The sequence below is a fragment of the Sus scrofa genome, chromosome 14 (genome assembly GCF_054392235.1).
Source record: "Sus scrofa isolate SSC_HxYL_T2T_F1_AM1 chromosome 14, Sscrofa_HxYL_maternal_Yorkshire_Landrace_v2.0, whole genome shotgun sequence".
NCBI classification, from domain to species: Eukaryota; Metazoa; Chordata; class Mammalia; order Artiodactyla; family Suidae; genus Sus; species Sus scrofa.
In genome coordinates this window covers 158,196,163-158,220,729 of record NC_139396.1, presented here as the reverse complement: position 1 = coordinate 158,220,729, position 24,567 = coordinate 158,196,163, and the positions used below count along the sequence as shown (strand labels likewise).

Genomic DNA, 24,567 nt, shown 5'->3' with positions numbered 1-24,567 from the left:
CCAGCCTGCCTCTGCGTTTCCTGCGTGTCTCCCTCTCGCCATCAGATGGATGAAAAGCCTTTGTGAGCAGTACATCGGGTATTTCTCGTGACGTGGTGATCTTAAAACATAGGTTCAGGCACACATCTTAGATCATCAGGGAGCCGAATGGAAACCCCTATGTTGCTTTGGCTCTGTCTCTCTTAGCAAAGTCAATATTTTCATGCTTTTTTTTTTTTTTTTTTTTGTCATGTAAGAATATCATAGGGCATTTTCATTTTTGTGCACGGCTGTATGTGGTTTTGAAAGCATCTCAGTGGACAGAACTCACTGTCCCCTGAAGAACAAAAGAAAAGAAGGCTTCTGGTGGTGATGCATTTCCTCGATGGGCCGCTGGATTTGGGAAGGGTCTTTATTTCAGCGGCTCCTGTTGATGGCCTTTTGGAGGAATGTGGCCAATGGCGTGGCTGATACTGATCCTGGACCCTTGCGTGATGTGAGACCTGCAGGTAGAGGGATGGAAACTGACTTAGTAAAACATTACATTACTGTTTTCACTGTAAAAGGAATGTGTGTCCAATGCGGAAAACTGAAAACTATAGCAAAACAAAAAAACAAGGGACCCCCTTCCCCCCCCAAACTACCCCTACTACCAAACACCACTCTGGTTAGTATTTTGGCGAATGTTCCTACAGACCTTATTTCTTATAAATAAGGCTTTGCTTCTTGTGTCTTCCTAGTTGATAGCGGAGTCCTGTCATGTGATACCCTGTTCTTCCTTCAGCTTTGCAATATGGATGTACTTTTCCAAACAGAAAGGCGTTGCTTAGAGCCCATCTGGGTCTCTGAGTCTGTAAAGTGGCTTAATAGCCTTTTTCAAGGTTCTCTTTAAAAATGATTTATCTTCCACAAAGGCGTATAGTCCACATTGGCTAATTAAAATAAAAGATTATTTGAAAGGGTGCCTTGATTTGCTCACTTCCAATCCCAGGCCTTTCACAAAATAATCTCAAAATTAGAAAAGTTGTAAAAAAACTATCTCTTCTTTATGTCTCTTTTCCCAACTTCACCGTCACTGTATGTTTTAGAAAAATATATGGAGATTGTTTAATGTATTTCTGTGACCTTTCAGAGCTTTATTTTAATTATGCTACTTATACTAATTGTAGGGATTTCATTTTGTTTAAAATAACATTTTCAAAATTGGAGCATGGCTGTATTATTATCTTAGTAATCCATTCCCCCAGATACTTCGGTATAACAAATTTTTCAAAAAGGTGACATGTCTGTTTCATTAGAACGTCACTTTTGGAATGATGACTACCAAAAAATTCCTCAATTTTATGGAATGAAATGCTTGTATCCTACTGGCTCTTAAAGCTCTCAGGCATAAAAGGTCATCAACCATCCAGTATAAAATCAAATTTTTTTTTTTTTTTTGGCTGTAGCTGTGGCACATGGAAGTTCCTGGGCCAGGGATCAAATCTGCACAACAGCTTCGACCTATGCCACAACCACAGCAACCCCGGATCCTTAACCCTACGCCGGGCTGGGGATTGAAGCCTCACCTTGGCAGAGACCCCAGCCACCGGCAGAGACAATGCTAGATCCTTAACCTGCTGTACCACAGCAGGAATTTTAATTTGCATAGCCTTTGGCTCAACAGATCCATGGAGAATTTATCCAAATGAAGCTTCAAGGACCCAAAGGCCATGTGCACTGTGCGAGATCAAGGTACATATTTAACAACCAGCAGAGCAGAGAGCCTGACCTATCAGAAGGCAGGTCTGTATCCTGCGTCAGAGCCTGAGGGGGAATCAGCCCTGTGTTCAGGGATGTTCACTGCAGGATGTTTTACCCCAAAGTCCATCAATAGGGGATTTATTGAATAAGTTATGCCTCAGAACTCCACAGTGGCGCATCTAAAGAGGATGTTGGAGATTTTTACTGTTGTAAAAGCATTGGTAATGTGAAATCAGTGTGAACAACATGTTAGATCATAATTCACATGGTATTCAGCTTTTATCTTAAAATTATACTCACGTCCATGCATACTCCAAAGATTTGGATGACATTTACTTTATCAATGTTTTACAACAAGAAAATATTACTCTTAAGGGAGTTGCCACTGTGGCGCAGCTGAAATGAACCCGACTGATATCCATGAGGACAGGGGTTCGATCCCTGGCCTGGCTCAGTGGGTTAAGAATCCGGCGTTGCCGTGAGCTGGGAGGTAGGTCACAGACGCAGCTCAGATCCCACATTGCTATGGCTGTGCTGTAGGTTGGCAGCTACAGCTCAGATTTGACCCCTAGCCTGGGAGCTTCCATGTGCCTCGGATGTGGCCCTAGAAAGCAAAAAAAATAAATAAATAAAATAAAAATAAAAAGAGGGAGGAAAGAAAGAAAACATTACTGTTAAATTAGGAAAACCTTTTATTTTGAAGGAAAAAAGGCTGCTGCAAAAAAACTGGAAGTGGCTGAAAGGAAGACGGTTGAAGTGTGTACTCTTTATAAAAAGGAAGAAGTGGATGTTAGACACCTGGCAACTTTCCAAGGGCTGAAAACTCTGCCCACTGAATATATCTAGCAATCTATTTTAACTAAAAACCTGCTTCAAAATCATAACCAAGGGAGTTCCTGCAAGGGCGCAGTGGGTTAAGAATCTGACTGCAGTGGCTTGGGTTACTGCAAAGGCACAGGTTCGATCCCCAGCCCGGCACAGTGGATTAAGGATCTGACGTTTCCAAAGCTGTGGTATAGGTCACAGACAATGGCTCGGATTCAGTCCCTGGCCCGGGAACTTCCATATACCTCGGGTGCATCCAAAAAAAAAAAAAAAAAAAACATATATATATATATATATATATATATATATATATATATATATATATATCTCCCCAATAAAGGGGTCCTCAGTGCCTTTAATCATAAAAGCCATCCTCTAAAGCAAACACTAAAGAAGAGTCACCTGAGTGACCCCACTCAAAATCTCTTCATGTGAACCAGTCCTTCGTGAAGCAGGGCTGAATTTGTATTACACGCTTGTTTTGGGAAATCTATTTTATTTGCTTTCTACCATCTCTAATTTGCGCAAAGATCAGGTGCTGCGCACTTAAAAATCTGTGTTTGTAGAGCCATAATTGAATGTTTAAAGAAACTCAGAGCTTCTCTGGAGAAGCATTTTTCACGAGGTTGCTGCCTGCCCATGGAACTGCGGGGGCCAGCTTTATAACTTCCATAACTCTCCTGGGTCCCCATGGACGGCCGGGCCGTTCCTCAAACAGGTGCTCTGTGCAACTGCATCTTTGATCAAAATGCTTTATTGGGTAGGCTGGCCAGCTTCAACCCCGTTTTTCCAGTTCAGAATAATTAAAACCGATGGCGACAGATCACAGTTCCCTACCTAGCTCCAACACACGGAGCTTCCTGTTTTCAAGCCCTGTCCATCACGGAGGGAAGGCAGTTGCTGGGGGAAGTCCATGGCCCCTGTGGTTCCTATTTGGGGTGTCTCTGAGCTAGAAGAACTTTGGCAATGACTTTCCTTTGGTCTGGAATAATTCCAGGCACCTTTTAAGGGGCAGCTCTAATGAACATTCCCTCTAAGAGGAACAGTTGAAGAAAGAGGATTTTAAATTTGTCAGCCGTGCATAAATATTTGAAGAGGCGTTTATGGGACGATGTCTCTGAATGTCATGATGCAGGATTGAAAAGGCAGCCAGGGCACTGGGTGGGTTTGCAGTCGGCTGAACAACTACCCAGAGGATAGTAAGCCGTCGTTCAGATGGACCAAAGTGTGCTGGACGGCTGGACTGAGGTTGCTGTCTGTGGCCTTAGGGCTCATCCTGGCCCACGATTTGTCATCCCGTCTCTATGGAGACATAAAAGGTGTGTGGATCACACTTCTTGGCAACTCAAAGCTGGAGGGAGAGAATCGTGCCCTGCACGGCGGGGCCTGGATTAGGGAGATTGCTGCAGTTTGGCTCAAGGGGCCAAAACTAACAAGGCGTGATTGAATGGGGGTAAATGTAAAGTTACCTGGTTAACAAAGAAATTAACATGTTAAGTTCAGAAGGAAATTGACTAGTAGTTCTTGAGAATGAGACCTGCACATTCCACGTGAGCCCTTGAGGAGATACAGCTGCTAGATGGTGGATGCCATCTGAGTGGCAGGTGCACAGGGTGAGTCCCGGACCAGAAGGGCCACCATTCTGCTGTGCAGGACCCTGACCCCTTCTCGGTTTCAAGCGCATGGTTCGAGAGCTGCCTTGCCACCCGTTCCCATCTCTACCACTGAACTTTCATCACCTCTCCCACCAGCCAGAGGTGCTCTGAAGGTCAGGGGAGGAGTCTTAACTTGCCCCTCCACCCCTTTCCATGGGGCCTGGCTTCCTCTCTGAGCACTTATCAAGGGACTAAGTGGTGGGATGTGGAGAGCCTGGACCAGCCAGGAGTGAGTCCGCAGGAGGGTAAAGATGTGTCCTGGGTGGTGTAAGAAACTACCTATTCAAGGAGGAAGTTTCCAGCAAGGATGCAGTGTTGGGAGTCAGGAAACTAGATTCTGAAACCCAGCTTTGCTTCCAGCAAGTTAAGACCTTGCCCCTGACCTTCAGAGCACCTCTGGCTGGTGGGAGAGGTGATCAAATGTCAATAGTAGTGATGGGAACGGTGGCAGGCAGCTCTCAAACGATGTGCCTGAAACCACGCAGGGGTCAGAGTCATGCACAGCAGAATGGTGGCCCTTCCGGTCCAGGACCCACCTGTGCACCTGCCACTCAGGTGGCAGCCTGTTTATAATCTCTCTGTTTCCTCATCTGCGAGGCGGAATAAAAGTCTATGTAAAGTCAGGATCAAGAGGTGAGAGCCCATGTTAGTTTCGATGGTCAGATTTGAAGGATTCAGTGACATATTCTTGTGGATCGAGTGATAGTAGTTATTTCTCCCAATTATATCCTTGGCTTCACCATAACTATGTCCCGTTTCAAATGTCCTAAATTAGTGCAGATCAGGTTATGCCTAATCTTCACCTGTAAATTATGGCACTAGCCAAACATCTCAATTCTGACAAGAGCTGGAAAGGACTCGTGTGCTGCTTCTTTGGGTTCCCGTTGCTGTTGTGGTCCTAATTTCACAATATTGACGTCCTTGGTAATTGGAATTTTTAAATCTTCGCTCACAGAGTGCTATTTATTTCCATTTCTGCTCTTGCAGAAGAAGCCTAGCCTGCCTGTCAGCATGTCTAGCCTTAACCTGCCTGGTAGTTATAATGAATGACTAAACTAATGAGGGCAAAACTGTAAATCAGCAGCTTTGCTCTCTCATCTCATGTTTTTCTCTCTTGGCTTTCCTTCCACCATTCACAAATCTGTATCAGAGTCTTTATTAATTCAAATGACTCCTAATGTTAATCAACAGTATATCAACGGAACTGTTTATTAGTCATTTGTCCACCAACATTTATTTCATACCAGACACTGTGCTGGGCACTGGTGGTGGCATCGTCAACAAGGTAAGGTTCTTGCTCTCCTGCAGGACGGGGGTGTTTGGGGGGCCAGCAGCCTCAGGACTACTTGGGAGCTTGTCCCCAAGGCAGATGTCTGGCCCTGCTTCTCTCCTATCAGACCAGAACCCCCACTTACAGGACCTGGGGACCCGTATCTTTAACGTATTCCACAGGGAGTTATATTTGTACTTTCATTGGCAAGCCATTGGCTGCATGAAGCTATTTAATTTTCAAAGATTAAGACTTCAGTTCCTCAGTCACAAAGTTCAAGTGCTCAGTAGTCACATATGGCTATAGGGACACTTGCATCGTGGCGGGAGGGTGTGCTGGACACTAGCTCCTTCCAGGTTGGGGTTTCTGTCCTGGCTGACGCATGGCCCACAGGAATGTTCCTTCCTTCTTCTTCAGGTTGCCTAATTCCTGCAGCTTAAAAGCTTCCTCCCTTCCTTTAGGGGTTGGGCAGTCCCAGAGGGCTCTACACTTTGATGAAAGGAAAAGTAGGGTAGAAAATTCTCTACGCATGACTGTAGACCCATGGAATTGACAAGAGCCACATGGATATCAGCGATTGTCTTCTTCTTTTTTAGGGCTGCACCCGAGGCATTTGGGGGTTCCCAGGCTAGGGATCTAATCAGAGCCGTAGCTGCCAGCCCATGCCACAGCTCATGGCAACCCCAGATCCTTAACCCACTGAGCGAGGCCAGGGATGGAACCTGCATCCTCATGGATGCTAGTCAGGTGGTTTCTGCTGAGCCACAGCAGGAACTACAATATTAGCGATCTTCTAACTAGACCAGACTCCTTCCAATTTCGGTTAAAATCTCTCAGGCTTCACATTTCAGATCTTTCTAATTGGGCTAAATTTTGTTCCCGGAGTAAGAGCTAAATTCCCCTGAGCGTCTCTCTCTTCACGTCAGTCTTTGAAGTTACACATGCCTTGGAAAAGGTCAGATCACCATTTTTAGAGTTTTTGTTCTCCACCCCGACTTAGCTTTCATGTGCCGAGATTGGTTAAGATCAACCTTTTCAAAGCGGTGCCCCTCTGGGTACCAGTTTGAGAGGGTGGCATCCTTGAGCGCCTTCTATAAAGTGCGAAGGCCTTGAAAAGGCTGAGAGAGCGGCATCCTTGAGCGCCTGCTGTACAGTTAGAAGGACTTGCAGAGGGCGTCTGGTACAGAAGTGGATCTCCAGGTTGAATTACGTCACTTGCCGTCTTTCACCTCTTGTGCTGTGGGTTTATGATTTTCTGATGAAAACCCTGCCGTGTCCTTGGGGTACCTCTCCGGAACTGCATCCCCCATGGATAATAATGGATATTCTGGCCATTTCCAGATGGTCTCTGGTGGCGGAGGGAGAGCCGATGCTGGCTTTGTGGTTGTCATTTCACTGTCCCCTTCCTCCAGGATGGCCAAGGGTGGTTATGTGTAGTGCTTTGTAGGCTGGTTTATTTATGCCCAGCCTCTTGCCTTTTCCTGGCTGTTCTGTCTGCAACAGAACGGCTGTGATGCCTCTGTTTGTATGACACAATGACCCTCATCAGTCCCATGAGACAGTAAACAAAACTAATTCTCTAGAGAACTTGAAGCCCTTTCTGGCAGTTGGCTCATTTGAATCAGGATATACACACAGTCCCCATGTTGCGTTTTTTGCTGCGTCTAAGTCTTTTTTGAATATGTAGGTTCCCCGTCCTTCTTGTTAACTCTCGCGTTTGAAATCTTGCAGTCCTTGTGAGTGAAACCAGGTGGCTTGCCCAGTGGAATTTTCCGCATTCTCGATTGCTGATTTCATCCCCATGGTGACGTCTAGCCCATGCTTCTGTTCCCTGTGTTTCCTGCTAACCCGTGGTTAGATTTATAGCAATTCAGGTTCTGGGTTTGGGGCCAGACTACATCGTGGGTGGTGCTGCATCCTTTTCTTGCGTCATGTCAGAAGCTCCGTGACCTCTGCTTGTCTCTTTTTTGTAATGCTGGATAGGTGGCTGGGTTCAGGGATCATTCTGATGCTTCCGTTTTAAAACTCCACACCAACCTTTATCTGCCAATCAGTGGCCATTAGCAACAAATCTCTAGATCAGTTCTTTCTTCAGGTCTAGCAAAGGAGTGATGTTCTAATTCTATTGTTCCTTGATTTGTCAGCTGAAATTCTTCTAAAGAAGAACTTTGCCTCATCAGCTGTTGGTTTACTCGGAGGTTCCAGGTACAAGGCAGGATATTCTCTTTAGGGAACACCTTTATTTATTTATTTTTATTTTATTGTCTTTTTAGGGCTGCACCCACAGCATATGGAAGTTCCCAGGCTAGGGGTCGAATCAGAGCTACAGCTGCCAGGCTACACCACAGCCACAGCAACACCGGATCCAAGCCACTTCTGTGACGTACACTACAGCTCACAGCAATGCTAGATCCTTCAATCCACTGAGCAAGGCCAGGGATTGAACCCAAATCCTCATGGATACTGGTCGGGATGTTACCACTGAGCCACATCGGGAATTCCCTAGGGAACACCTTTAATCATTCCTCTGCCTTTGCCTAGTGGTCGCCACCGTGTTCCCCACATTTAGCACCTCACGCTTGGGGATTCACTCCGTGGCCCCTTGTTGAGCACGCACATTTGTGACAGGCTCCATGGGTGTGCAGGGGTGTACAAGAGCTCGTCCCTGAGCAGCTGCTGGAACGCAGGATAGAAGCTTGACTGAAACCACTCTGTAGAGAGAGATCCTGATTGTCTTGTCCTTTTAAAATCAGGTGTGTCCCCACATCCCGAGTGGATGCAGGTGCTTAGAGCTCAGACTAAGAAGGCAGGAACTGGTCCCAGCATTGCTACCATGGAAACCAGAGATCTGAACGGGAGTCCAAACAGCGCCTGTCCCTTTAAGGGCTGTTTCCATGCCAACAACAATGGCAGCTTAAAACAGCTGTTTCCCTGGCAAGCAGATTTAGTCCCGGTGAAGGGAAATGTCGGTAAATCCCTCCAAGGCCCCGGCTTGAAAAGATGCAGAGGCTAGCCACCCTTGTCCAGATACATGCCAGAGAAATAGAGAGGACCCTTATCTGAAAGTGTATCACGTCGTCACTCCTCCTCTAGGGGGCTGGTGGATTTCACTGTGGGATGAAGCCAGTTTAACGTAGGTGGAGAATAAGTGTTTATTTTTTTACGATTTTCTTCTTTATGAAAAACACTTGGCAGATAGACGATGCTAGAAAGCCGGCCCCCACAGCAGGGGACTTATTCGGGGAGATGGTTTAGTTATGCATAGAGTTGTTTTCATAGCTCTTCTAAGGCTACCTCTTCAATCTTCACCAGCCCAGGGGATTTTGTTGGTCAGTTTCTTGGTTTTCTTTGAAACACCTGACAAGCTCCAATGGAGATTCCGTCTGTGCTTTGCTGGCAGTCAAGCAGCACCCATTTGACAAATCTCAGTGCCACAGAAATTCCCTTGGGAGCTCCAGAATATGGTTTTTCTTGTGGTTTTCACAAAGTACAGATTATTAATATTTTCGGTAAAGTCCTGATGCTATTGTGAGTTAATATTGATAAAACATATAGAATTGTTAGGAGGTTGGTTACATGAAAAAAAAATGTATATAATGACATTAAAAGGACTATTGCTGCAATTTAATAAATATGTTCAAATACATTTAAATTATGAATTAAATTTATTGTCTTACCAGATAAAGCATTGCTTATGACTGGATCCCATTATTCTTTATATTCTAAAGACACTTCTGCATCCAAGAGCCTGTATCTCTACACTGGACTATAAATTACCAGTATAGACAGCACGCAGCTCTCTTTTTGTTTAGAAAATGGTTTATTCAAGACCGACACTTTTGGAGTTCCCGCAGTGGCTCCGTAGGTTAAGAACCCAGCATAATGTCTGTGAGGATGCAACTTGGGTGCCTGGCCTCACTCAGTGGGTTAAGGATCCGATGTTTCTGCAAGCTGGGGCATTTGTCGGAGAGGTAGCTCAGATCCCCAGTTGCTGTGGCTCAGTGTGGGCCTGCAGCTGTGGCTCTGATTCGACCCCTGGCTTGGGAACTTCCATATGCTGCGGGTGTGGCCCTAAAAAGAAAAGAAAAAAACCATACTTTTTTTCAAAGTTATTTTTTTTATTTATTTATTTATTTTATTTTCCCACTGTACAGCAAGGGGGTCAGGTTATCCTTACATGTATACATTGCAATTACAGTTTTTCCCCCACCCTTTCTTCTGTTGCAACATGAGTATCTAGACATAGTTCTCAATGCTATTCAGCAGGATCTCCTTGTAAATCTATTCTAGGTTGTGTCTGATAAGCCCAAGCTCCCGATCCCTCCCACTCCCTCCCCTTCCCATCAGGCAACCACAAGTCTCTTCTCCAAGTCCATGTTTTTCTTTTCTGAGGAGATGTTCATTTGTGCTGGATATTAGATTCCAGTTATAAGTGATATCATATGGTATTTGCCTTTGTCTTTCTGGCTCATTTCACTCAGTATGAGATTCTCTAGTTCCATCCATGTTGCTGCAAATGGCATTATGTCATCCTTTTTATGGCTGAGTAGTATTCCATTGTGTATATATACCACATCTTCCGTCAAAGTTATTTTTACAAGTTAGAACCTAAATGTAATCTTTGATGTAAATGGCAATATATGATTAATTAGTTAATTAATTGGTTTATGTCACATCATATTCTCAGAGAAGAATCAGGTTGCTAAAAAGGTAGATAAATTAATTGGCTTTCTCCAGATGTATAGAATATCCCCTCCCCTGACAAACTAATGCTTCTGCATTTTACCCTGTCTTCAGAGCAGCAATTCTAGTTCATATTGATAGAAATTATGAAGATGACTACTTGGGGAGGGATGATGTATGCCTTTCACTGCTTTACCTTTTATTTTTTCAAGTGCAAAGATGATTTCGTATGTGATAGGGGAGAAGCACGGAACCAAGGGAAGGAGTCATGAGATCGCCAGTGTCTGCAAGCTTCGTGAGCTTAGGCAAATTAATCAGCCTCTCCGTTCCTGACTTCTCTTATCTGTAATCTGGCGCTAAGAATGCCTTATCAGCTTGGGGACTGGATGGGGTGGTTTTCCAGGGGCCCGTTTCTGCTGTAAGATCTATGGCCTCAGTAATTTCCTGAATTAGCCTATGTACTTGCCTCACTCTGAGGAATTCTTGAACTGATCATCCTGGGAGAAATTGTATTTATGATGCTAGACGAGCAGTTGTGGAGAGCATACTGTGTTTGAAAATGGAGACCAACTGAACCATTCCTACGAGAGCCAAGATTTCCCATTGAGCTGTGTTTTCGTGAGCCCGGAAACCTTTACTCAGTAATTCTTTCCCCAGGGCCCTGAGCTCTGTTCCCTAGAGACCTCAGAATCCCACCTTGCGTCTCTGCACCCAGAGCAGCCTGGCTGTTGGGAAATTTAAATACATGAGGTTACTTGTCAGAGGGAGAGGTGTGCACGCGGGGAAGGCTCATGGTCAAGATGGTGAGGCAAGCCTGGAAGGTGCAGGGATGACGACCTGGCAGGAGGTGCCCAAGGGAGCAGGCGACACCGTGGCCTCAGGTGCAGGCAGCCTCTGATGGAAGTCGGATGCCTTCTTCGCCTGCTGGCAGCAATCTCCCTAAGGCTTTGCAAATTATTTTTAAAAATAAATACAGTGATAGAAGGAAGGCACTGAGGTGCCTCCAGGATGCTACTTATGTTCTGTTTCTTAAACCCCATGTGGGTACGTGATCACGATTTTAGGGTTTGTTCTGACGTTCTTTTATACATCATTAAGAATTAAACACGATTTCTTGGTGGCAGAACCTTCCCACTGTTTTGTCCACAAAGAGCAGTCATACTTCTCCTTTTGAACAAATTTGTTTTCCTCTTCCTTTCTGACCTCCTCAGATAGAGACCCTAACTGACCTGAGGAGGTCCCACCATCAGAATGTGGTGATCACGGAAAGGGGTCACCTTTTGTGGCCATGGACAAGTACGGGCTAAATGTTTTGATGAATTAGCATCTTTTTTCCCCTTTAATTATTGGCATGGCGTGCCTCTAAGTGGAAATAGGAAAAGCAAACAGAAACATTACATAAAGAGTGGGATTTCTCAGAATGCACTTGGAATTATATTGCTGCACTGACACAGAATGCATAAATACACTTGTCCTAACGCATTATATAATATATACTATTACATAAATATTGGTCATTATAAAATGCAGTGGTGCATTTTGTGAGGTTGAACCAATAATCGATGTGCTATGTGTAGAAAAATCTATTTATTCAGGCTATACTTTCAGTGACATTTCAAAAAATTCTACAGCAGTGCCAATGTAAGTCTATGCCCTGAAATCTATATATATATAGAGAGAGAGTTTTGTTTTGTTTTAGAAATAGAAATTAGGGCTTCTTGGAAGGTATGATTTTAAATGTCATTTCTTCCAACATTTATAGATCAAATATTAAAAAGTATCATCAATCCTTTTTTATTAATGGAGAAAAGACTTTTAATCTGGGATGTGTTCTGCCATTTTTATTTTGCACATTTTGATGTTCAAGTACCTGAAGTTCTGTTTAATGGTTTATGTTTCTTCATTTGTTCATCCACTCAGCCGTGTTTCAGACACTGTGTTGGGCGTTAGGATGCAAAGATGAAGGATGCAGGATTCCTGCCCTTCTCATCTTCAGAGCACTTGCATTCTGTACACCAGCAAAGGATAAGCTAATCTGAATCGATTTAAAACAAATACTAGAGGGTATTAATAAATTAAGTTTTCGGATTTGATGGAGACATTAGATAAATAATACATTGCGCTTCCTCTTCCAAGTTTTGTCCTGCCTTCTTCTCCGAAGAATTGTGTAATTTTTGACTTTGTCTGGTATAATTTTAGTTGTTTTGAATTTACCCATACCTGTAGTATGTGTGTATATATGCGTGTGTATATATATCTACATAAATATATGGCTAAATATATATGACATACAGCAGTTATTTATTTTCTGGTGTGAACTGTGGGTGGTTTGTTTCTGTCATGGTACTTTTGGGGTGTCAAGACAGAGGCACATGTCCTTTCTGTGGCATTATTACCAAAGCGAACCTCATCCATCTCAAGTTTAAGGATCCTGGTTTGGTCAGCGTAACAAACCTAACTAGTATCCATGAGGACATGGGTTCAACCCCTGGCCTTGCTCAGTGGGTTAAGGATCTGGCATTGTGGTGAGCCATGGTGTAGGTCACAGACGGGGCTCGAATCTGGCGTTGCTGTGGCCATGGCGGTGGCGTAGGCCAGCAGCTGTAGCTCTGATTCGACCCCTAGCCTGGGAACCTCCATATGCCGCAGGTGCAGCCCTAAAAAGACAAAGAAAAAAAATTGAAGATCTTGGAATTCCCTGGTGGTGCAGGGAGTTAAAGATCTGGTGTTGTCACTGCTGTGGCTCAGGTTCGATCCCTGACTGGGAGGGTGGCGAGGGGTCGGGGGGAAGACCTGAGAGCCCCTCTCTTTGATACCAAGGTCGTAACCCCCCACTGCCTGTCAGGTTTTCATGTTGCCTTCTTCATAGCCTGACAAGTTATGTGAACAATTAACTGGCCTCAAGGAAAAAGTAGAATTGTGAGAATAAACCTCTCCATGTTCAGAATCGGGGACCAGCTTGCCTTTAAAGATTTTTTTGCTTCCAATTTTTATTTGTACCCTTTTCCCGGTCGTCCAGTTTTTCTAAATGAGAACCAGATGGAAATCGGTCATTACCTGCTCCAGTCTCGGCTCCTCACATGAAGTTTTCTTGGTTCCTGTATAGAATTTTTAAGTGTTGGGGGCTGTCCCAGCAGCTCTCCCTTTGGGCTCTGCTGTAAACACTGACCATTTTTGATTTATGAGAATCCCAGGCAGGAGCAGAGATCAACTTTTCAAATGCAAATTCGCGTCCAGGTTTGCCTGTGAGGACAGACAGCTCAGCAGGCGGCTCAGAGCACTGGCTCCCGGTAACCTGTCCTGCTTTCCCAGGACAGATCTGGACGGCAGAGTGAGACAGCTGGGCAGCTGGGCAACAAGCACGGCAGAACTGCTAGTGCCCTTAGAGATGGTAGGACCCAGAGGGTACCTGCTTGTCTGGGGTGGCAGCCAGCGCGGGGAGGCCATCCTGACTTTGTGCAGCCAGAAATTCTTTTCTTTTCTTTCTGTTTAGGGCGGCACCTGTGGCATATGAATGTTCCTGGGCTAGGGGTCGAATCAGAGCTGCAGCTGCTGGGCTCCGCCACAGCTACGGCAACACCAGATCCAAGCTGCATCAGCAGTGTATGCCACATCGCGTGGCAACGCTGGATCCTTAACCCACTGAGTGAGGCCGGGGGTCGAACCTGCATCTTTGTGGATACTAGTCGGGTTCTTCACCCCCTAAGCCACAACAAGAACTCCCTGGAAATTATTCTTGACCTCTTAAGTTGGAACTTAGTCACAGGGACCCCACTCACATGTGATGGATGTCTACACTGGAATTCGTTCTCAGAAGCCCTGCATCATCATCAGGACCAGAGCAAGAGGAAAGGATAAGCCATTGAGAGGAGCATGGGAGAGGCAGTCAGGAAGCTAAGCCACAGGCCTCGAGGAAGAAGTGGGATTCAGAGGTTCAACACTGCTCCCTCTTTGTAAACCTCTCTATAAAAGAAGAATAGAGTTGAGAATAAAATCCTCCCAGAGCTGGAGTGGATTAAAGGGCATTTTTCCCAGTGCCCAGCCTATAATAATGCTTAATAAATTAGCTTTGTTTTTTCAAATTTTTTTTTTTAGATTTTTTATGCCATGTTGAAAGGTTGCTTTCCCTTTACAGGTATTACAAAATATTGGTTCTATTCCCCATGTTGTCCAATACATCCTTGAGCCTGTCTTATACCCAGTACTTTGTACCTTCCACTCCTCCACTTGTAACCACGAGTTTGTTTCTATATTCGTGCTGCTTTTTTGTTATAGTCACCAGTTTGTTCTGTTTTTTAGATTCCACATATAAGTAACACCATACAGAATTTGTCTTTGACTTATTTCACTTAGCATAATGCTCGCAGGCCAACCAGGTTGCTGCAAATGGCAAAATTTCTTTCTTTTTTATGGCTGAGTAATATTCCATTGTATAGATATACCACATCTTCTTTATCTATTCATTTGTCAGTGGACACGTAGGTTGTTTCCATGTCTTGGAAGTTGCAAATAGTGCTGCTGTGAACATTGGGGTGTGTGTATCTTTTTGAATTATTAGCTCAGGGCCCAGGAGGCCCAATAAGCCATTCCTGCCTCACATCAGGTTCCTGATTTAGGGAGCAGAACCATGGTGTCCTCCACATTCTGGGTCCTTCTCTCAGCAGCTGTGTTGGATAAGCCTTATTATTCCTGTCTCTGTCAGTGGACGTTCTGCTCTGGGTTTCTTCAGCACTGCCCTTTCTATTCAAAAGTCCCTCTTTCAGCCTTGTGATCATACCTGTCTGGCTCCTGCTGGCCCTGGCTCCAGCCAAGGCTCCAAGGTCTCCAGCCTCAATTTCTAGTAGCTTTAGCCCTAGGAGGCTGCTCATGGTTGAAGGAGGCCTTCTGTGGGTACTAGATCTTCACCGTCCTTTTTTCCCAGTTTTACTGAGGTGCAATTGACATCCAGCCCTGTGTAAGTTTCAGGTGCACAGCAAAATGATTTGACTTACATACGTGGTGATCACGATAAGTAGTAAACATGTATCATCTCATACAGATACAACATTAAAGAAATTAAAAATTGATGGGGAGTTCCCATTGTGGTGCAGTGGAAACAAATCTGACTCATGTCCATGAGGATGTGGGGTCAATCCCTGGCCTTACTCAGTGGGTTAAGGATCCGGCGTTGCCGTGAGCTGTGGTGGAGGTTGCAGATGCAACTCAGATCCTGAGTTGCTATGGCTGTGGTGCAGGCCAGCAGCTGTGGCTCCAATTTGACCGCTAGCCTGGGAACTTCTATATGCCATGAGTGTGGCCCTAAAAAAAAAAAAAAGAGACAAAAATAAACATTTTTTCCTTATGATAAGAACACCTAGGATTTACCCTCATAATGACTTGATAAGGCACAGCCAGGTTCATCATCTTTATCTCATTGTACATTATATCCCTAGTGCCTATTTGTAACTCGAGGTTGGTACCTTCTGACCCCCTCATCTAATATCTAATCCCCACCCCTACCCCCTGCCTCTGGTAACTCTGCCTTTTTGTTCCCATGAGTTTGTTTGTTTTTGAAGTATCATTGACAGAACTCCCTTTGTCATTGATGTACTAGTTTAACCAGAAGGGTAAATATTTCTTTATTTTTAAGTTCTTAAAGGAAACCTTTACCTTAGCAGGTCTACTGCATCCCACGCCAACTTGATTTCCCTCAGTTTAATTTAAAAACATTTTTTTTTTAGCATTAAATGTTTGGCCCACCAAACCAGACTCTGAGGGTTTTACATCTTTCTCTAGACAAGATCAGCCAGCTGGGCCAGTTGTCCTGGTGTAATCCTCAGAGCTTGGCGAAGGACAGCTGACTCGCTAGCACACGTGTGGACCGCGAGGAAGGATGGTGCTAGGAGAACATGAGAAACCAGGATGTGGCATTCGCGTCTGAGTATCAAGTATTGGCATTGCATTTCCCCATCTAAAGCGTCTGGCTCTCTCAGATCCGATCCTGGGCCTGAGGACTTTTAGGGGCACAAACAAAAATGAGTGACTTGCTGTTTGTGTTATCAAGGGAAACATGCAGTACCTCTTTTCAGTAAACAAACTTTGCAGAATCTTGAAAAGAGGACTTCGGGAGCCACGGAGGCAACTGCTTCTTTTGTGAACCTATGATCCAATTTCACTGAGCCTACTGTGTCCTCTTCTATCTTCTTTTTTTTTAAAAAAAAAGTATTTTTCTTCTGTGTCACATTTGCTTAGATTTCCAAGAGAGTTATTTATTTTACTAGATAAATTGGAAGCACTTGGCCAGAAATCTGATAATCTTGATGAAACCCGGGCTATGCTGTGTGAATTTAGGAACTGACCTCTCTAAGCCTCAGTTTGATGTCTATAAAATGGAGATCACCAAGATTATCCACTTGTTTAAAGAATTAAATCAACAATCCATGAAAGGACTTAGCATAGAGCCTGGGGCATAATGAGTGTTCCTTAAATGTTAGCTGGTGTTGCTGCAATTCATTCAATATTTTTGACACACACACCCTCCCTCCCCCCCCCCCGCCCCACCCCGTAAAGCAAGCATTGTGCAAACACTGCTTGGGGTCCAGGGAGGAACAAAGTAAAAGCAGTCTTGTTCCCTGAAATCTTGCAGGTTAGCGGGGCAGTAAGATGTCAAATGGGTGAGACTTCAAATAATGAAAGATGCTGTTATTGCTTCTGAGAGAATAAACACGGGGATAAAAGATGCCTTTGGTGAATCAGGAAAAGCCTGAGCCTGGAGGCACCATCACCTAGGGGAGCTGCCAGGTGGGTTTCAGGTCGAGCAAACAGAGACGCACAGACCCAGGTGGGGCAGGGGCTTGTGGCGGGGAGGCGCTGGCCGAGGGCCAGGTGGCGGAGGCTTGGAGAATGATCTGGCAGCCAGCCAAGGGCTGATAAAGACCAGATCCCATCAAGTCCCTTGACGGGGCTCTGTGCCGTGCACTGTGGGAAACCACTGTAAGTGAGGGAGCCATGCAGTTTGTATCTTGAAAGTGGTACCCTGACTGCTGTGCTGAGAATGAAATGTAGGATGTCGTGCATGGGCCTCAGAGGCCCCTGGAGACATGATGGGAGAGCTGGTGGGATTCCTTAAGTATGGAGGCCATGGAGCTTGAGTGAGGTGGGGGAGTTTAAGAAATAATTAGGGACAAATGACTGAATCCTGGGCTATTCAGATGCAAGTGAAGATGCTAGGTCTAGAAAGCTGTTAGATGACTCAGGAAGACTCCAGAGATGACAGAGATTTCAAATGAAAGCGTTTTGTAAGGTGTGAGGCTAGTGAAAAGCAATATTGATAATTAACGTACACAACATATTTTAAATATGTAACTGAACAAATTGAAGTGTGTGTGGTGAATATTTGTAAGTAGACAGTTGACTGCTTCCATGATGTGTGTCTATATCGCTATAAATCAAATATAAATACAAATATATAGCTATATGAAGGTCAAAGATCCCTCTCAGGTGTCCCTGTCATGGCTCAGCGGTCCACGAACCTGACTAGGAACCATGAGGTTGCGGGTTCGATCCCTGACCTCGCTCGTGGGCCGTGAGCTGTGGTGTAGGTCGAAGAGGCAGCTCGGATGCTGCATTGCTGTGGTATAGGCCAGTGGCTACAGCTCCAATTTGACCCCTAGTCTAGGAACCTCCATATGTCTTGAATGCAGCCCTAAAAAGCAAAAATAAATAAATAAAAATGAAAAATAAAAAAAAGATCCTTCTCATTGTGAAAACTGAGAAAATCACTTTGTCTCTGGAATTGCCCTTAACCTTGGCAAATAAGGCAAGTACAGAGCTTCCTAGCTTCCTAGCCTGTAGTACAGACTCCGTGCTTATAAGGGAATCTCTCTTCATTCAGAAATCCATGACCTCTGGTTAAAAAGTCACTTGCTGGGAGTTTCCATCATGACTAAGAGGTAACAAACCGAGGATGCAGGTTCCATGAGAATGTGGGTTCAATCCTTGGCCTCATTCAGTGGGTTAAGGACCCAGCATTGCCGTGAGCTGTGGCGTAGGTCACAGACGTGGCCAGATCCCAAGTTGCTGCGGCTATGGTGTAGGCCAGCAGCTGTGGCTCTGATTTGATCTGTAGGCTGGGAACCTCCATATGCCTCAGGTATGGCCCTGAAAAGCAAAAGATAAAATTAAATTAAATTAAATTTAAAAAGTCACCTTATTATAAAGGCCCGGTATCACTGGTTCAGCTGAGTCCTTCCTGAATCCATGGAAGTGCTGATTTATTTTTTTAATTCTAACCTATGCATTTACATATTTTTATCTTTATCTTTGTACCTCTATAAAATGAGGACAGTTTATATTCCTCTGCCATCTCCACTGCTGATGGATGAAAGTTATTTTACGAAGCAGTTGTAGTATTTTATAGGTGCCGTAATTCTTATGTGATTGCCATGACAGGTCGTATTTCCTCATTTTTCTTTTATTTTGTACATAAAGTTTTATTTAAAGAGTCAATAAGATGGTGTTTTGTTTTTTTTTCTAAATACAGCATAGAAGGGATTACCACTTTGGGGAAGTTGAGAAATTTGGGAAAAATAATAGATTCTTTTGTACATACAGAATCTCTTCTCTGTCCTAAATTTTATTTGGATCAGAAAGCGTTACTTTGTTAAACTCAGAGCAGCTCCTGTTTTTTTCTAAGCACCAAAGAGCCCATCCCAGGACAGTTGGCGCTTTTGATCCCAGAAATGCAGACCAGGCGATGTTCCAATTTACTGATGTAAGCGTTTTTGGTGAGAAGACAGGGGGCGAGTGAAACTGGCCTCTTGGCCTTAGGACGTCACTGTCCTACATCACTGCTTCCTGGCCTGTCCTTGGAGCAGCTGTTGGGTGTCATTGTATTTTGCAGACACATCAGGGTTAGGAGGTTGTGGTCAAGTGAGAGGCAAAACCGTCCGGCAGCACCTTGCAGAGGCACGGATGTTCAGGGAAGATGTGAGGGGAGCTGCGGGCTTTCGGCAGGGGTGCAGAAGCTGATCGGGGAGCCCTGGGGTGGCCAGTGGATGGGAAGCTGCTAGGAGGGGTCAGTGGAGAGTGTAAAGACACACGGGTCCCTTCGTCATCATCATCATTACTGTTACACCCCCTTCAAAGCTACAGGAAAGTAGTCGTGTTAGAAATAAATACGCTGAAATGGTACTTAAAGAACCAGCCTTCGCAATATGGATAATAACATGAAAGAGATTTCTGGATAAATCCACTGTCTCCCCATCCCCTGTAGCTCCTACTTAACCTCATCTCCCTCACTTTCAGGCCCTCCCATGACTCGGGGAAAATCTTCTTCTGGTTACTCTTCTTTGATTGGACATATTCTCTGTGTCTCTAACTGAGCTATTGCCCAGATAAATGCAGTAGCCTCCTAGATTCATAGAACTTCCAGTGTGGAAATAGACAGAAGTCAGCTGGAAAGGAATTTCTAAAGGGCAGGTGCTAGGCTGGTCCCTGGCTGAATCTCCAGTGCCCAGAACCAAGCCTCACACATAGTGGGTACTTATGGTGCTGGGTGCTTATGGTGCTAAGTGCTTATGGTGCTGGGTTCCTATGGTGCTAAGTGCTTATGGTGCTGGGTGCTTATGGTTCTGGGTGCTTATGGTTCTAGTTGCTTATGGTGCTGGGTGTCTATGGTACTGGGTGCTTATGGTGCTAAGTGCTTATGGTGCTAGGTGCTTATGGTGCTGGGTGCTTATGGTGCTGGGTGCTTGAGGGCACATGGATGCAGGAACCTCAAGGGTCCTCTTGCCCATTTTCAGATGGAGACCCTAAGAGCAGGGATGTTGAAGCACTTGCCCAAGTGCATGTGGTTCCCATAGCGGTGGAGCTGGAAACTAAACCAAGAGCTCCAGGTGGCAGACCCAGGGTGCTGGTTGTTTCCAGATAAGGAATTCCTACTTTGTGGTTAGAGGGCCGCCAGACCCTGGCTTTGATGTGTATCCACACATGCATTCAGAAGATACAGTTGCTGATTGGTGTATACATGCTACTGTATCCCAAATTAATAAGTAACCAGGACCTGCTTTATAGCACAGGGAAATCTACTCAGTCCTCTGCGATGGCCTATATGGGGAAAGAATCTGAAAAAGAATGGATATGTGTGTATGTATAACTGATTTACTTTGCTGTATACTTGAAGCTATACTCTAGCTTTGTAAGTCAACTATACTCCAATACATTTTTTTTTTAAGTGAAAGAAAATATAGTTGCTCTAGGTTGGACCCGTGGTTCTCCATTGTGTTGCGCATTAGATGGAGAGCCTAAAAAAAGAGTGCCCAGGTCGGGAGTCGGATTGGACTTACTTTGATCTGGGCATCAGTAAACTTCCTAAGCATCCCAGGTGAGGTGAGCCTGAGAGAAAAGGCTGTTCAAATCCAGTCTCTGGGAGGACCACAACAGCGCTGCTCTCGGGCGGGGTGGCGAGTGCCCCAGAGACCCTGCCAGCACCCACCTCCTCCCCTGCACCGCTCCTGACCCGGGAAGCCCTCGGACAGCCCACTGCCTGGATGCGGCTCCTGGCAGAAGGAGCAGAGGTGACGCCATTGTTCTTGGGCCAGGTGCCCCCGACATCCCCTGCTGCTGCGAGGTGCCTCTGGTCTGGGCGGTGAGCCCCACCCACCCAGCACTGTCGCTCAGCTGTCCCTGGACCAAGCCCTCAGGGAGCCGTGCTTTGACGGGGAGGCAGAGAAGGGGATGATGCAGCCTGTGATGATGAAGGGTTCGCCCCACCCGAGGGAAGCTGTGCTGGGGTCTTCCTTATGCAGAGTGGGCACCAGAGACAATTTTGTTTTACGCTGGGAGTTCAAAATCAGCTTTCCTGGAAACCTTGGCTGTTTGTTTACTTAAACTTGAATAGCAAACCCATCAACACCTTATCTATGTTCAAGGAGCCGTACTGGGCTCCGTTGTGAGGGCCTTGTGTGAGCTTAGGGACTGGAGCAGGAGGGAGGCTGGGGCTGAATGCAGCCGTGAACTTGACTCAGGATGTAGTCTGAGGTCCTTACACACCTGAGGTTACTTCCTGGGGTAAAAGTGAGCTCTCTCTGCACCCCCGTGTCAGTTAGCACCTAAGGATTGTGTTTAGTTATCAAGCCTCACAAACTCTTGGTGGAAAGAGACTTCGGAAGCTGCCCTGGGCACATGAGGTTGATGGCTGGTGGTCAGCAGTGAGGCAGCCCTGAGCTGGGGCTCCCGGTTGGGAACCCCAAGGAGTCAAGCATCACCAGAGAATCCAGCAGGTAATTTCAAAAGGGAGGACCCCAAAGCTGCCCAGGACAATGTCCACTTCCGGTGACTGGAGAACAGTGCCTCCCACCCTCCCCTCCTCCCCTCGCCCCCACCACGGTCCTGTTACCCAGCATCCATCTCAGACTCAAGCCCCTTCCTCAGAGCTTTCCCAGACAGTCACTCCTGCCCCGGGGTTCCGAGGGGGCCCACAGGAGCTGCTGCCTGCCTGGGGACGGGCCACTGGCCACTCTGTGGTCATGTTTCCAGGTCTCCCCCCAAGCTGCTGGGCACACTGCCAGCTCCAGGGAGCCACCCTTTCCCCATGGGCATTTCTTCACATGCACGGAAGCCGTTATCAGGACAGTGGGGCCCCAACAATGTCCTGATGGGGGAAAGTTGTCATTAGATGTAACCTCCCCTCTCTGACGCTGGCCCCCTCTCTCAAGGCTCAGAGCATGTGCATTCTGGCCGTGACCTTCCCTGGTCATGGTGACATTTGGAAAGGCACTCCCTCCCACCCTGGGCTTCTTCTGGGCCTCCCAGGGGAGGGCCAGGCTGGGGGGTGAGCGGTGCTGCTCAGCAGGGCCGTGGGGAGCCTCAGAGAAGCACCCAAATGGCTGCACCCAAGAATGCATGGGGCCAGGAGAAGGGCTGTGACACCCCCTGCCTGGTGCTCTGGTCCTTCCTGCCTGGCTGTGCCTTGTCATTGCTCAGCTCCAGGGGCAGGACCGGGGGCTAGTGGACCTGCCAGGGAGAAAGACAGGGCAGGCTGAGGACCCATCTCTCTGTGTGCAGCTCCTCTCCCCAGTCCTGCGCAAGCTCAGGCCACATGGGAACCTCAGCTTGTTCCTGGCTCATCCCAGCCCTGCCCCCACCACACCCTGGGCCCCAGGAGCCCCATCTGATCTGCAAGGATGAGTTGGGTGGTGCGGGAAGATCCCCACTGTCCTTCCCCCAGAGATGTTCTCATGGAAAAGTGAGTCCAAGAGCTATGGGAGGACCCAGTGTTTTCTCCTGGGGGCGGGCGTCCCCCATCTTATCTGGTCCCCACCATTCAACAGTGAGCAGCTGTCTCCTGTCTCCCAGTGGGGCGGTTTGTGAACAGCGCTATTAGCTGGTTTCCTTAACACGAAGAGCGGGCTGGGAGCGGCGACTCCGACGTGGGCTGAGCTGCCTCTTAGAGCAGCCTCCCCCAGGAGAAGGAGGAGGAAATGATAAGCCAGCATAAATCACGCCGAAAGGAACGAGCGCTCCTGGGGAGTCATTAGGACGGATGACACATTGGCGAGCGGACGAAAACCCTTTGATGAAGACCAGTTGTAAAAGCACACGCTAATGCCCCAGAAATGCCTCGCGGTGACTCAAAAGTGTAAAATGCATGCATTCCCCCCTTTCTCTCTGTCTTTCATTTTTTAAAGGAAATGTGCAGTCCATGTCAAAAATGGTGAAAGAGCATTTCCTGTGTGGGACCCTGGGGGGAGAGGTGCAGGGAAGGGCGTGTTGGAAAGGATCCTTTTAATCAGCAAGGGTGCGGTGTGGTTCGGCGTAGGCATCCTGTAAGGGCAGCAGAGCTACACAGGCAGGTCTGGCCATGAGAAAGTTGCTGTACCAGTGTCTGCTCCAACCAAGACTTACGAGCAGGTATCAGAGCATGGCTGAACCTACCCCTCAGAGATGGAATGAAGGAGCCCAGAGTTGCAAATGCCTGCTGGGTCCCGTGTCTCTCCCTACGAGCAGCAGGAGGCGCTCTGCTCATCACCTTGAACATCAGCTCTGCAGACAGGCAAGCCTCTCTGCATCCTCGCTCAGCCCCTTCATGGCCACGAGACCTGGGGCAGCTCCCGGGCTTCCAGGGGGCCTGGTTCCCCATCTAAGGAAAGAATCTAATCACAGCACTGGCTCAATCAACAAGGTTCTTTGATTGCAGGCAATGCAAGCAGGCTCGGTTGACTTCAGCAAAAAGAAGATCTGTAGGGAGGAGGTGGAGGAGCTGGCAGAACTAGAGGAAGCCCAGAGAACCAGATCTCAGGCAGGACAGGGACGAGGGCCACTCGGGACCTGTTGGGAGGACCAGTGGACAGGCTTGTCAGGGTGTGATAAGCACAGTCCTTGGGTCATCCTGTCAGGGTCGTATTCCAGAGAGATCCTCTGATGGGCCCCTTAAGTCACCTCCCCACCTCTTTGGGGGAGGAATACAAGGCACAGCGCCAGTGGGGGAGGCAGGGTTTCTGTTACCAGAAGAAGGAGGCAAGAAGGCTGTTGATTTACATGGTGCAGATAGAGTTCTTGGCACCATGCCTGCCGCATCGTAAGAGCTGAAAAAGCATCCGTTGTGAATGAACAGTTGGAATGATCGATAGCAGATCAATAATATAAGCTATTCTAAATGACAATTAATGATGTGCACGTGCACACACACACACACACACAAGTACAATTAAAATGGGAAATCTGAGGATCGGTGGATTCCATCAGTGACAATATCCTGATTGTTATGCGATTATACTCAAGTTTTGCAAAGATGTTACCACTGGGGAAAGCAAAATATACAGATGGACAGAGAGTCTCTATCTTATTGCTTGACAAGTGCATGTGATCCTACAAAGATAAAAATTTCAGTAAGGAAAAAAAAAGCTAATGATGACTCCAAAATCCTAAGGCGTTTTCTTTTGGTCCCTGTTGGAGTTCATTGTTTTAACTCTTCATGCCCCTGCCCCAAAATCATTAGACAAATTCTGTTTAAATATGAGTCCTGATAAATTAAACCTTCTTGTTAAATATTTGAGAAAAAGATGTGAGATAATCAAAGAGCAAGACCAGATCAGAATACTCCCTTTCTAAAAATCCTCATGATTGGAATTCGATGACCTCACCACATGTACACACACACACACACACACACACACACACACACACACACACAGAGTAAATGTGAACAAAATATCAGCCTGCATCATCTCCAGCGATCTCTCTTAGGGGAGCTGATTGCTCTCCAGTCGTATCTCTGAAATGCTGGTTTGTTTAAGTAAAGGTGAGCCCCGGAGGGGGTCCGCTCATGAGAGATGTTTTTAGGTACCGAGTCCCTGCCTTGGTATGTATGTACTCTGGGCTTCTCCTGGGAGAAGCTCCCTCCGAGAACGTGGAAGAGCCTGCAGCCAGTTT

The 24,567-nt window shown here is 46.3% G+C and overlaps 1 protein-coding gene and 1 long non-coding RNA gene across 7 annotated transcripts in view; both read left to right on the top strand.

The window, feature by feature from the left end:
• The window catches only part of ADAM12 (ADAM metallopeptidase domain 12), a 380,482-nt gene that overhangs the window by 108,787 nt on the left and 247,128 nt on the right, over window positions 1–24,567 (top strand). The window lies entirely within an intron of this gene.
• On the top strand, window positions 11,537–17,883 carry LOC146397132 (uncharacterized). Its single transcript, XR_014827175.1, has 2 exons — window positions 11,537–12,656; window positions 15,305–17,883. It is a non-coding gene; the product is annotated as an uncharacterized LOC146397132 (long non-coding RNA).